The 11,328-nt window shown below is 43.3% G+C and overlaps 1 protein-coding gene across 1 annotated transcript in view; it reads left to right on the forward strand.

Moving 5' to 3' along the window:
• The first annotated feature begins 11,050 nt into the window (after window positions 1-11,050).
• Window positions 11,051-11,328, forward strand: part of IMMP2L (inner mitochondrial membrane peptidase subunit 2) — a 504,342-nt gene continuing 504,064 nt past the window's right edge. The window contains exon 1 of the mRNA XM_009286836.2: window positions 11,051-11,232. The gene's annotated coding sequence lies outside the window, so the exon portion shown is untranslated. The remainder of the gene's footprint in view (window positions 11,233-11,328) is intronic.

The raw sequence follows: 11,328 nt of genomic DNA on the forward strand, positions 1-11,328 counted from the left end.
AGGGTCCCCTGGATCTGCTTGAATCTGCTCATACAGCTCCCGCATGTCTGTGCAACTTGACTTGGGCTGCCATGTTCTTCTGTTATCCTTGGATTATCATACATGGCATCAATCTTCCTTAACTGTGGCACAAGCAATGTGCACTGTGCCTCACGTTCAACTACATGGTGGTCCTATGCCCAGTCCACTATAACTGCTAAGCTATAAGATGGGTAACCTAGGGCTCCACCCGATCCTGTCAGGAAGCTTACTCTTTCCTCTCTATACAGATATCATATATGAAGCATCCAACCTCACTAAGGCCTCATTCTGAATCTGGCATCTTTACGAGAAAATCACTGCTTGGATGGCCCAGGATGTTCACAGATAAACTGGCAACTTGTTCTGCATTAAAAGAAAGGAAATTAAGGATGCCTGTGCCTCCACTTGTGATGATGGCAGAGGCACTCCTGCTTTGCAGATGAGATATTCCAAGAAGATTTTGATAATGAAGCAATCTAATATGAATTTTTCATGTTAGTGTTTGCTGGTGGTGGCGGAGTGTGATAAAAACTCCTCCGTTTTCCAGGAGAAGAAAACAGAGAGGAAAAGGAGGACATTCAGGCTTTGGACCTTGAGGATACCATCAGTGAATTTGGCTCTAAAACTTCTGGCATGGCTGCATGCTTGTGGATTGCCTCTTAGCCCAAGCATATCACTACCACTGGCCAGCCTTTCCATGAAACACTGGGCTGCCTTTTCCCAAGAGCAGCTGCATCCACAAATTCTGGCTGATGCAGGAGGGGGATTTGGACTTCCCAGATGATCTGCTCTAGGTGTTGACACTGGAGCAATCAGAGAGAGCAGGTGCATAGAGCTGGTCCATCTATTTTCGGATCTTCTCAGTTTGAGTGGTGGCTGGGAGGGTCTTTCCAATGTGTTTCCAGATGGGGTAACATAGATGGCTTCGACGCACTTACTCCATAACGGAAATCAAGCATACTCCATGTTTCCGACCTTATGTTAGTACCTTCACCAAACTTAATGAGCTAACTAGAACAGCAGCAACATAATGTGGCCTTCAGCACTGCACTAGCAACCTTGGACCTTGCGAACACACCAGATGCACCCAGCAACTGCCTGCCATGACCCTCCATCCAACCGGAGCACACAAGCTACATCAGCTTTATCCCATGCTTTCCTCACAGGATGATCTGCACCAAAGAACAACAGCAGCTTGCTCAAGCCTGTCCCCTACTTCCATACCCCAAAACACAAGACATAACTCTTCCTGCTGTTTGATCTGCTGTTCTTTGCGATTTACATGAGTCCTACTCCATAACAGCAAGGAGGTCAACCCTTTCAAGCCACAGTTATTCATGTTGCTCATCAAAACAGTTCAGGCTGACTAGTCACTTGATGTGACTCTCTCCCAGAATAGGCTTGACACGTAAAGTGCGGGTATCAGCTCTTGCAAGGTTCCCTATACAGATTCCTTAATTTAGAAGGGAATCTTCTCAGGGGAATATCTTTGCTGGTCTGGTCTGTGGGAAGCATCTGTAGCTGTTTGCTCAGTCAAAGGCAGCTGCTCTGGCAGCAGTCAGTGAGGGTGGTGCAGTGAAAGACCTGTGCATCAAGTGGCCAACAAGCAAGATTCTGCATAAGGAAGGGACACAGGGCCGCCTTTTGGTTTAATTTTCTTCTTTAGAGTTATCATTTTACAGAACGGTCTTTTTCAATCTGTGATAACACATTTTACTGAGGGCAGAGGTCAGCAGATCAAGTCTGAACTCCAGGCCAAGAATTTTAAGGCAATTAGACCCAGCAATTCTTCACCATGCGTATTTTTATGGTCATACATTGTTGTTATAAATCTTGCCCAGATTATGGCCCCAAGTATTTTGCAGCTGTCCATGCTCCATGGAGGAGTTTTAGACACATGCGATCTGAATAGACTCTGTTGGACTGCAAATGTCCACCCTAAGCAAAAAAGTCTGCGTGTCAGGAATGTGTGCTTGTTCTTAATCTGTGTTTAAGTGTTCTGTGCACCAGTGAACAGAAGATGCCTATCTGTAAATATTTTCTAGCTGGTGGCTCTGAAGTCTTTAGCTTGCAAGATATATATTGCAATATATATCTTTTCTCTAGAAAAAAGTAATCAGGAGGTTCTTGGTCCTATTATTCCCTTTCCTATTAGCAAACCCTAAGAGGTTCAAGTACTGCCTGCTTGCGTCACATCCCTAGATATGAAGACACGGGCCAGTGACATCTGTTCAACTTGTAGCAAGCTGATAACCTCTCATAAGATAAAAAGCATTTTCAAGTCACATGCATAGAAAAGATGCAAGAATTCAGGGCATGCAGTAAAATCTAGCTTGGAAGTCAGAAGAGATGCATGGGAAAGAAAGTCGGGAAATACATGATTAGCAGCCATTGAGCAACTTTAGAGGCTTAGTACATGGACAGCTGTTCCCCTTTCCTTTATACTAGGTACTATGCATATAGTATCAGCTCTCCATTCTGTCCTTTTTTCATCACCATTGCTGTGGTTTCAGTACTGGAAAAAAGACCGAGCAGAGATGGCAGCATACATGTTAGTGTGGGCCTACAAGGCAGCTTATCTCTCTGAGTACGGGCCTTCTGGCAGGACAGGAGCATGTGGTATAGTTCAGACTGATGCATTTTGCCATCAGCATTTTAAGCTGATGGTAAAGAATATAGATGCAAACTGTGAGGGACTGTTCTCAGTGCAAGGAGAAAGGAAAAAACTCCAGCCCTGGCTGCCTTGTGCAGCTAAGCTGCTCCTGTTGTTACGGCAACAGAGGGAGATGTCTGCTGTAAGAGAAAAGGGTGGAGAAATTTGTCTGAACGACTGAAGACAGGTGGGAGAGAGAAAGAAAAGAAATTGGTTCCAGGAGAGATGCGGCAGCAGTCACTGACCTAGGAGGGAGGGAGGAGAAGGCAACTCTGCCTGTGTACATGCCTATCGTGTCACATCCAACTCTTTCCTTGAGAAGACACGTTCCTGCAGCACAGAGCTAACGGTGCAGCAATCCTCATTCTGGACCCGTCAATACTGTGTGGGGTAAAGAGAGTGACTGCTTATCCCACGAGGTAAACATTAGCAGGCTGAGACAAAGTAAATGGGTACTCTGAAACCGTGGCTGACACTCCCAGAGTTAGTGTGACCTCTCAGCAGGCATGAATCACCCACGGTGATCAGCAAGACTCAGAGTGCTGATTACAACAGTCATTAATGCCCCCTCAGTAAATGCAGGGACAGAACGTGTGCCCTGCCTACACTGCTAAGCTAGCTGGGCATGCTGTGTCATCTTGACCACAGTGATCTTTTTTGGCATAAACTAGCTAGTTCGTGGTCTTACATGAATGTTACAGAAACTGCAGAAGCTCGTTTTTTTTAAGCAGCTATGCTGCACATCTGTATGAACCTGGAATGGCCACCTTGCAGACAGCAGGTCTGTACCTATGCCTTTCCATCACTAGTGCAGGTGCCAACTTCTGCCATCAGCCATGAAGCAGCTTACTAGCGGCTCCTCTCTCACCTGAAGGTTGACATGGATATTACTGATATGTACACCAAACTGCTGAGATTCAGCAGGCATATACTGGTTTAGAGATCCTCACCCAACTTGCCAGACTCTGCCTGTATCACTGTGGCTTGCACAGATCCGGGGCTGGTGCCAGCAGCAGAAGGATAGCTTCTGAAAGGAGCCTGGTGTCTGATTCCCTTCTGGCTGTTAGTGAAGCTCCCAAATCCCTCCTTTGCCTTGCCCGAGTCCCAGAGGATCAGTCTATCACATCATGCTGTAGCAGTGCTTCAGCATCTGCTGAAGGCTGTAGGCACACTCTCCTATGAAGGGCTCCAAGGGGGCTCTTGGGTCTGAACATAAAAAAGGCAGCGGGGCACGACAAGAAATCTAGGGGACCCTTGTTGCAAGGTATCTGTCGTGGTTTAACCTCAGTTGGCAACTAAGCACCACACAGCCGCTCGCTCACTCCTCCCCACCTGGTGGGATGGGGGAGAGAATTGGAAGAGCACAAGTGAGAAAAACTTGTGGGTTGAGATAAAAACAGTTTAATAATTGAAATAAAATGATAATAATAGTAATAAGATAATAATAATAATACACAAAGCAAGTGATGCCCAGTCCAATTGCTCCCCACCCGCCGACCGATGCCCAGCCAGTCCCCGAGCAGCGGCCCCCCCTGGCCAGCTTTCCCCAGTTTATGTACTGAGCATGACGTCACATGGTATGGAATGTCCCTTTGGGCAGTTTGCCTGTGCCCCCTCCCAGCTTCTTGTGCACCTCCAGCCTTCTCAGTCGGTAGAGCATGGAAAACTAAAAAGTCCTTGGCTAGTGTAAGCATTACCTAGCAACAACTAAAACATTCGTGCGTTATCAACTTTGTTCTCATCCTAATTCCAAAACACAGCACTGTACCACCTACTAGAAAAGAAATTAACTCTATCCCTGCCGAAACCAGGATAGTATCAAAGGGCACGGAGGCTAGGTTTCACACCTGAGGATACTGCATCCTTGTAGTGTGGACATGGGCAGTTGGGTGGTGCACCAGCACCCTACCGTGTGGACAAAACCAGAGCACTCAATCCCACAGTCCCCTCACCGGGGCTGCCAGTGGGACCATGGTGGATTAACCTTGGCTGGCTGCCAGACTCCCACCAAGCTGCTCTCTCACTCCCTCTCCTCCAGCTACAGTGGCAGGGTAGATATAACCAGTGTGACTGCACACTGACATTTTTCTGAGAAAAATGTGACAGGAAGGGCTTGTTTATTTTTTTTTTTCATTGCATAGTGTAAGTTAACATTTGAAGAAATGATGTCAGTAAAAATAATACAGACTTAAGTGTAACATAAATGATCATACTTTCTGATGGGAGGCACCAGCACTACAGATTAAGAAGGACTCATGGCACTCCTATTTCCTACTAGGTCAGCTGGCCTGCGGGACCAGTGACTAGACTCCGAAGAAGTATCACCAGAACCCATTTCATGGCAGACAAAAAGCGTGTGGGGCAACCTGGAGGCAATCTGGATGCAAACAGTGTCGCAAACCATGTTGCCCTACTAACCCACAGACAACAACTCTCAGTAGGAGAACTAGGACCAGCAAGGAATGTACATGCATAAGATGGCCTTTTTAGGGTGCAAGCTATTTATTAGGCTTGCTAGAAACAATGCTAAAATAAAGGTGGCTACAAACACTCAAGGGTAGACACCTTTGACAAGGGTAGATACTCAAGGGTGGCCTTTGTGAGACCACAGTTTCTCAGGTGATGAAGCTGTCTTAAAATGTCTCTCTCTCTGCCGCTTGGTTGAAGGGTGGGTTGCCCCGTACAATTATTATTCTCTCTAGTTGAAAGCAGACAGGTGGGGGAGGACCGAGTAATGAACAACAGAAAGTTCCTAAACTGTCTTGGTGTTCAAAACCAGCGTATTTTTAAACAACAAGCTAAGAGTGGTCAGACGTACTGCCATAGTTCAGACAAAAGCAGACACTTCCTTAACGTGGTTATTTGCGCTAGTGACAGGAGTGCTGCTTGTGTTCATGTTTTAACACCCCTTTTTTTTTTTTTTATTAAGACTTCCCTAGACACTAATTTTTAATGGAATTTGAGGAATTGCAAATGGCTTCACAAATCACTCAATCATCTGATGAAACAAGCAAGGAATAATACAAAGGGTAAAAGAGCCTCAACATCCTGCTTTCATCAGAGTATTATGGGAAACATGTAAATAAAGAAAACAAATCAGTGCCCAGTTCACACTTCATCAACTGCCTAACAACTTGCAACCAGTTAATTACATGCCTTTAAAATGCACGTACAGGAGAAATGATTCAGAAATAAGCTTCTCTAATGAGAAGGGACAGCACAGAAATACTGACTCCACTCGGGTAAATTTAACCCTTTAAATTTGACAGTGCTGAAAGAATGTACTGTATGTAATAGCAAAGTAACTGTTGGCTGCTTTATGCTAAGCATTTAATAACCACTAATCTACAGTGATCACTCTACATTTATTGCTAATAACCTTTGTAACCTTTACTCCTCACTTAAAAGGAAGATAAGGGTTTACACATTACATGTAAGAATTGAATTCTCAGTTACTGTTGATTAAATATGTTGAAGACTATCAAGTGATAAGTAATATTAGGCTGAGTTACTTTCACATTTCTGAATATTTAGGACCCACGTAGCCAGGCAGTTCAGCAAATACAGTATTACTATGGCTAGTAGCAGAACATGAGCTTCATACTGACTTTGCAAATCCTCAGGACTTGTTGGGCTTTGATGAGCTTGCTTTACCATGATACCGAATAAAAGAAATACTAAGGAGACATACGGTTTCTCTTTGTCGAAACAAAATAGCTAAATTTCCGTGGATAGACAGACTGGACATCCCGTAGATAAAAGGAAGCCTTGAAGCTCTGCGTACAGGGGTGGAATAGATAAGGAAGTTATGTTGAAATCAGCTAGTTAGTGCAACGGGGCCAAAAGACAAACTGCGCAGGCGAAAAGACTGAGTTCAATTAGCGGACACAGTGAGGTGAGGAAAATCCGCCGACCACCAGAGGACCTTGAAAGCCCACCAATGAACACATATGCATTAAAGACTTTTACATATGTTAATGAGTTCCAGTTCCAAACATGAATATGCTAATGAAATCTAATAAATATGTATATTCTGATTGTACATAACTCCCATAGTTGAGCAGTCCGACGCGCACAGTAGGTGGAGTGATCCCCTGTGCGCCCGGCACCGCAATAAAGAATGCCTGCTTCCTAAAACTCCAAATTGAGTCTTAGAGAGTTTTTCATCTGCCGACTTACGGTAACAACCATGCCTGCAACTCTGTTTTACCTTGTTTACCTGTAACAACAATTTTCTAATGATCAGGAGGTAACTGTCTAATATGCTGATCTCCTCTCTCTGGTGACCAGCGATAGGACACACGGAAATGGAATGAAGCTGCATCAGGGTAAGTTCAGACTGGACATTAGGAAAAGGTTCTTCACTGAGAGGCTGGTGGGTTGCTGGAACAGGCTCCCCAGGGAAGTGGTCACGGCACCAAGCCTGTCAGAGGTCAAGGAGTGTCTGGACGACGCTCTTTTAGTCATATTGTTTAGTTTTAGGTAGCCCTGTGAGGAGCAGGGAGTTGGAGTCGATGATCCTTATGGGTCCCTTCCAACTCGAGATATTCTATGATTCTACAATTTACTTTTGTGTAATTTTATATAATTGTGTGATATAACCATAATATGTGGTAATAAGTGGTATTAAGCAGTTACTTGTTAGAATGAAATATTTATGCCCTTACCATAATAATGCAATGCAGGGGATTACAGTCATGGTATGACAGGAGTGGGGGGAGGCGCAAGATGACACTGGAATCCTCAGAGCTATGAACAAGTCATCAGCGGTCAGTTAAAAATACACAGACCTGGGAGTTGGGGAAAGCCAGTTCTAGGGGTAACAAAGAGAACAAAAAATTCCCACCATACTGAACCAAACCACCTTAGCACCCGTGGTGGCAACAGAAGGGTGAGCATAACACCAGAGACAGAGAAGTGGTTGTTAGGAAGTCTGTATAAGAATTTTAACTGAGTTATTATTGAGATTTTTTTTTTCCTGTAACAGTACTGTTTTCTTTTTCTGTAATTATTAGATCTGGACTGATAATTCTTTCATTAGCCTGTCAAGATTTTACCTACACTGACAACAGACTCTTGACTTTGCAAACCATGTTTGCTTCCTTTTTTCCTATTACAAGAATTTGAGGGTAATAACTGTTCCTTGAGGAAAGCCCGCACAATTAAGTTGACTGTTGTAAGTTATTTATATATTTTCTGCCCTTCAAAGATTATGCCAGTTTTACTGACCAATGATAGGATTTCAGGAATAATTTTCTTGTGTTTCAATTCTTCTCTTTTTCCCCGATGGAGAGGTCACTACAGTTTTATGCTTTGCTGCCTGCCTGACCAACTGGAAGCAAAATCTACTCCATTCTGACCAGGTTCTGTTTCAGTATGTATGAGGCATAACGTAAACAATATGTGATGGTCAAAAGAGCATCAGCATGAAGGAACAGAAATGTTTTTGTCCTAAGATGTTCATATGGTAACTTCCATACAGTGTCATAATCAACCCAACCTGTTTTTTTTTCTTTTTCTGTGGAAGTGAAGAGCACTAAATCATGGGTAAGTGCACAGGTACTAACATCAGTCAGGGAGTTTTGGCCTGTGCTCCCACCAGTATTTGTTACCAGCCTTCAGCTGGGTCCCTGGGAACTCTGGCACAGGCAGGGTGGGATGCTTCTCCTCCCACAGCAAGCACCCTGTACGCGTCTACACCTGAGTGAGTCATCAAGACACACTCAGTAGCAACTGAGGAGAAACAGGCTCTTCTAAAATGTGATTTATCTGTTTTCTTTGCAACATCCACCTGTGAACGAGATTAATGCCGTCCTAGAAGGGCACCTATGTCACCTCCTTGACATACAGGAAATTTAGATAAATAGTTCATATATAGATGTTATATATATGTGGGTAGATAACTCCCACTGAATATAAACTTGCATTTGAAAAAAAACCCACAAAAATGAGTGTGTAATCCTTTATCACAAGCCATTATCGGAGCCCGGAAGCTGACAGGGGTTACGTGCCTAATCATGTAATAAAATGGAGATGTGTAATAATATAATACTACTGAAGATACCACGATCACTTTTTTTCCAGTACAATAGCAGGTTTAAGATTTATCGCCCTCTTTTGTGCCACACCATTCATGGAAGGCCACAGGTCCTTCAAGCCACAGCTGGATGATATGAAGCATTCATCTGCAATATCCATTTAAGCAACCAGGCTTCTCGATCTTCTGCCTCCAGCGCTCATGTCCTTTTTTCACAGCACTCTTCTGCACTCTCAGGCTGTTGGGACTGTCCTGGTTTTGGCTGGGATAGAGTTAATTTTCTTCCTAGTAGCTGGTATAGCTGAAACCAGGACATGGACCCAGCCCAATATTCTCCTCCAACATACACCTCTTCAGAACAGTACGCTCAGCACCGCTCAAACATTCATTCCTTTACTGTACGGAGGAAGATAGACAGGCTTTAAATACCCTGCAGATAGTTGTATCTGCAAATGTATGGTACTTGATTTTAACGCAAAGCAGGTCTTAGGTATCTCCGCAAAATGAAATTAACTTGGGAGAAACTGAATGAAATGTGTTTTTAGCATAAAGCTTGCCAGAGTCTGCTGAGAGTCTTTAAATGGATACTGTGGTACAAAAGTTTTATGAATTGCGAAGAATGCTTTAATGGTACTCCCAGCTGAAAAGCAATTGAAGAGGTGGGTGAAAAGGGCATACTTTTTCTTTGTTTCAGCCGCTGACGCATCAAAGCATGGTAGCAGCAAAACATTTTCAGTAGCTATTTGTTAGAGTCGAAAGCAAAATAAACTATTCTCTACTTCTAGGTAGCAACGTAACTGCAGTAGGAATACTTAAAAAAAAGAAGAAAAATAAAATGATGTGAACATCGGTAATGCATGATTTGCAGCTGGTAACTTTAGTATCGGCTTTGATAAATATCATCTAATCTACAAATAAGTGGAAGAATAAGAATGGGTATTTCCTGCTAGTTGTTTAGCACACGCGTAATTTCAAAATGAAGAAAATGGCTAATAAGACATCATTTGATCTTGAGAGGTTTACAGCAAAAGTCTTTAATCAGAGAAGAGTTTCAACTCAAGAGTTTCTGAGGGAAATATTTCGTATCAGCTCTGAACGCACGGAAACATCGAGGCACGTTCCCATAAGATGTTTCTCTAATGTTACAGATGAAAGTATAATATTGCGTTTTGCAGCAATATTTTTGAACATTATGTGAAGATTTTCCAGTTAAAATTTTTACGTTATGGGTCATGAAAATGAAGGTGGTGGATACCAGCGGCTGAATACTGTATTTATTCCTACGCAATGCACTGAAAAGCTTACTGTAGAATCTTACAGTGAGCACACAATTCAAATGTGTTAAAGAAATAATGCATTAAGTAAAAGGTAATCAGCAACAAAAAGACCGTAAGAATTATTTGATTGTCAAGGTAATGCTTATTTAAAAATGCGTCAAGGGAAAACAAAAAATGAAATAGGGTAACAATCACTGGTTTACACTAGATAACAAATATGTTGGCATCACGTTGTTATTTCAGCAAACAAAATCACACTAAAGCTAATTCTATTTTTTTGTGAAAACGTTGTTTTAAGCATTAAAAGCTGTAAGCATCGTTGCAAGGTTCAGATTTGGCAAGAGGCTGGGCATGTTGTGTTTGGAATAGCGTGTAACAAGGAATTTTATAGATTACATATATATAATTCAACAGCCTTGTACTAAAAAATGGCCTTAAAAGCGTGTCTTCCAATTCAGTTCATTAATAAGTACTGTGTGGTATTGTCTTCTAAGCTGGTGTCATCTTAAATAGTTTCTGACTGTGGCCTGACTAGTAGTAGTATCTCCCAGGGTCCACGATAGGGGCTCCCTGAGCCAGAGGTAGTTTCTATGTGCATAATAACTCTTAATGGATTTCTCTGCTGTGAACTTGCCCATCGACTCTTGAACGTACATGAACCATCTGGGAAAACCTCCTGCTTCAGACCGTACTGGCACCTGCACTTGTTATGGCAGCTGGTAAAAACAACCAAACATTCCTGACTGTGAAATTACAAACCCTGATGTACCCGTTCGCACTGGCCAGGAAAAACCAATCTCCGTTCTTGAACACAGGATTGGCAGTACAATGCAGCCAGTTCTGATGCGCAGCAGATGTGGTTACCATCAGTCCAGATGAAATCTGGCACGCACTAGGAAACTCTCATCAGCTGAACAAAAAACCTGCGTATTTCTGGGTAGACTACAACATACGCAGCTTACACAACTGATTTATACTGAAATATTATGTAAAAACTCCAGTATCACACATTATTACTCACACCAGTTTATTTTTATCCAATTGCGAAATATGGCCAGAACGGTGGAGTCCTTGTGTACCTGCACCTCCGTCATCACTGAAGGCAATCACGGCTGCTGCAATCCCACGGCCTCAAGTTTTCGGGACTCTTACACAAACCGCAAATTCAGCGACTTACAAACGACGGCCAGACCAAGCACACTGTTTGTGGTAAAGGGCCTAGTCTGCCGCACGTCTGACAGAAGGTAAGCCAGCCAGGCCGCACGGACAGCAGAGCGCTGCACCGAGCACGCCACAACTAAACGCTCGGTGCAACCCCCTGCAGCCCAGTACCCCTCACA

This window comes from Aptenodytes forsteri, unplaced genomic scaffold (genome assembly GCF_000699145.1).
Source record: "Aptenodytes forsteri isolate BGI_AS27 unplaced genomic scaffold, ASM69914v1 Scaffold166, whole genome shotgun sequence".
Lineage (NCBI taxonomy): Eukaryota > Metazoa > Chordata > Aves > Sphenisciformes > Spheniscidae > Aptenodytes > Aptenodytes forsteri.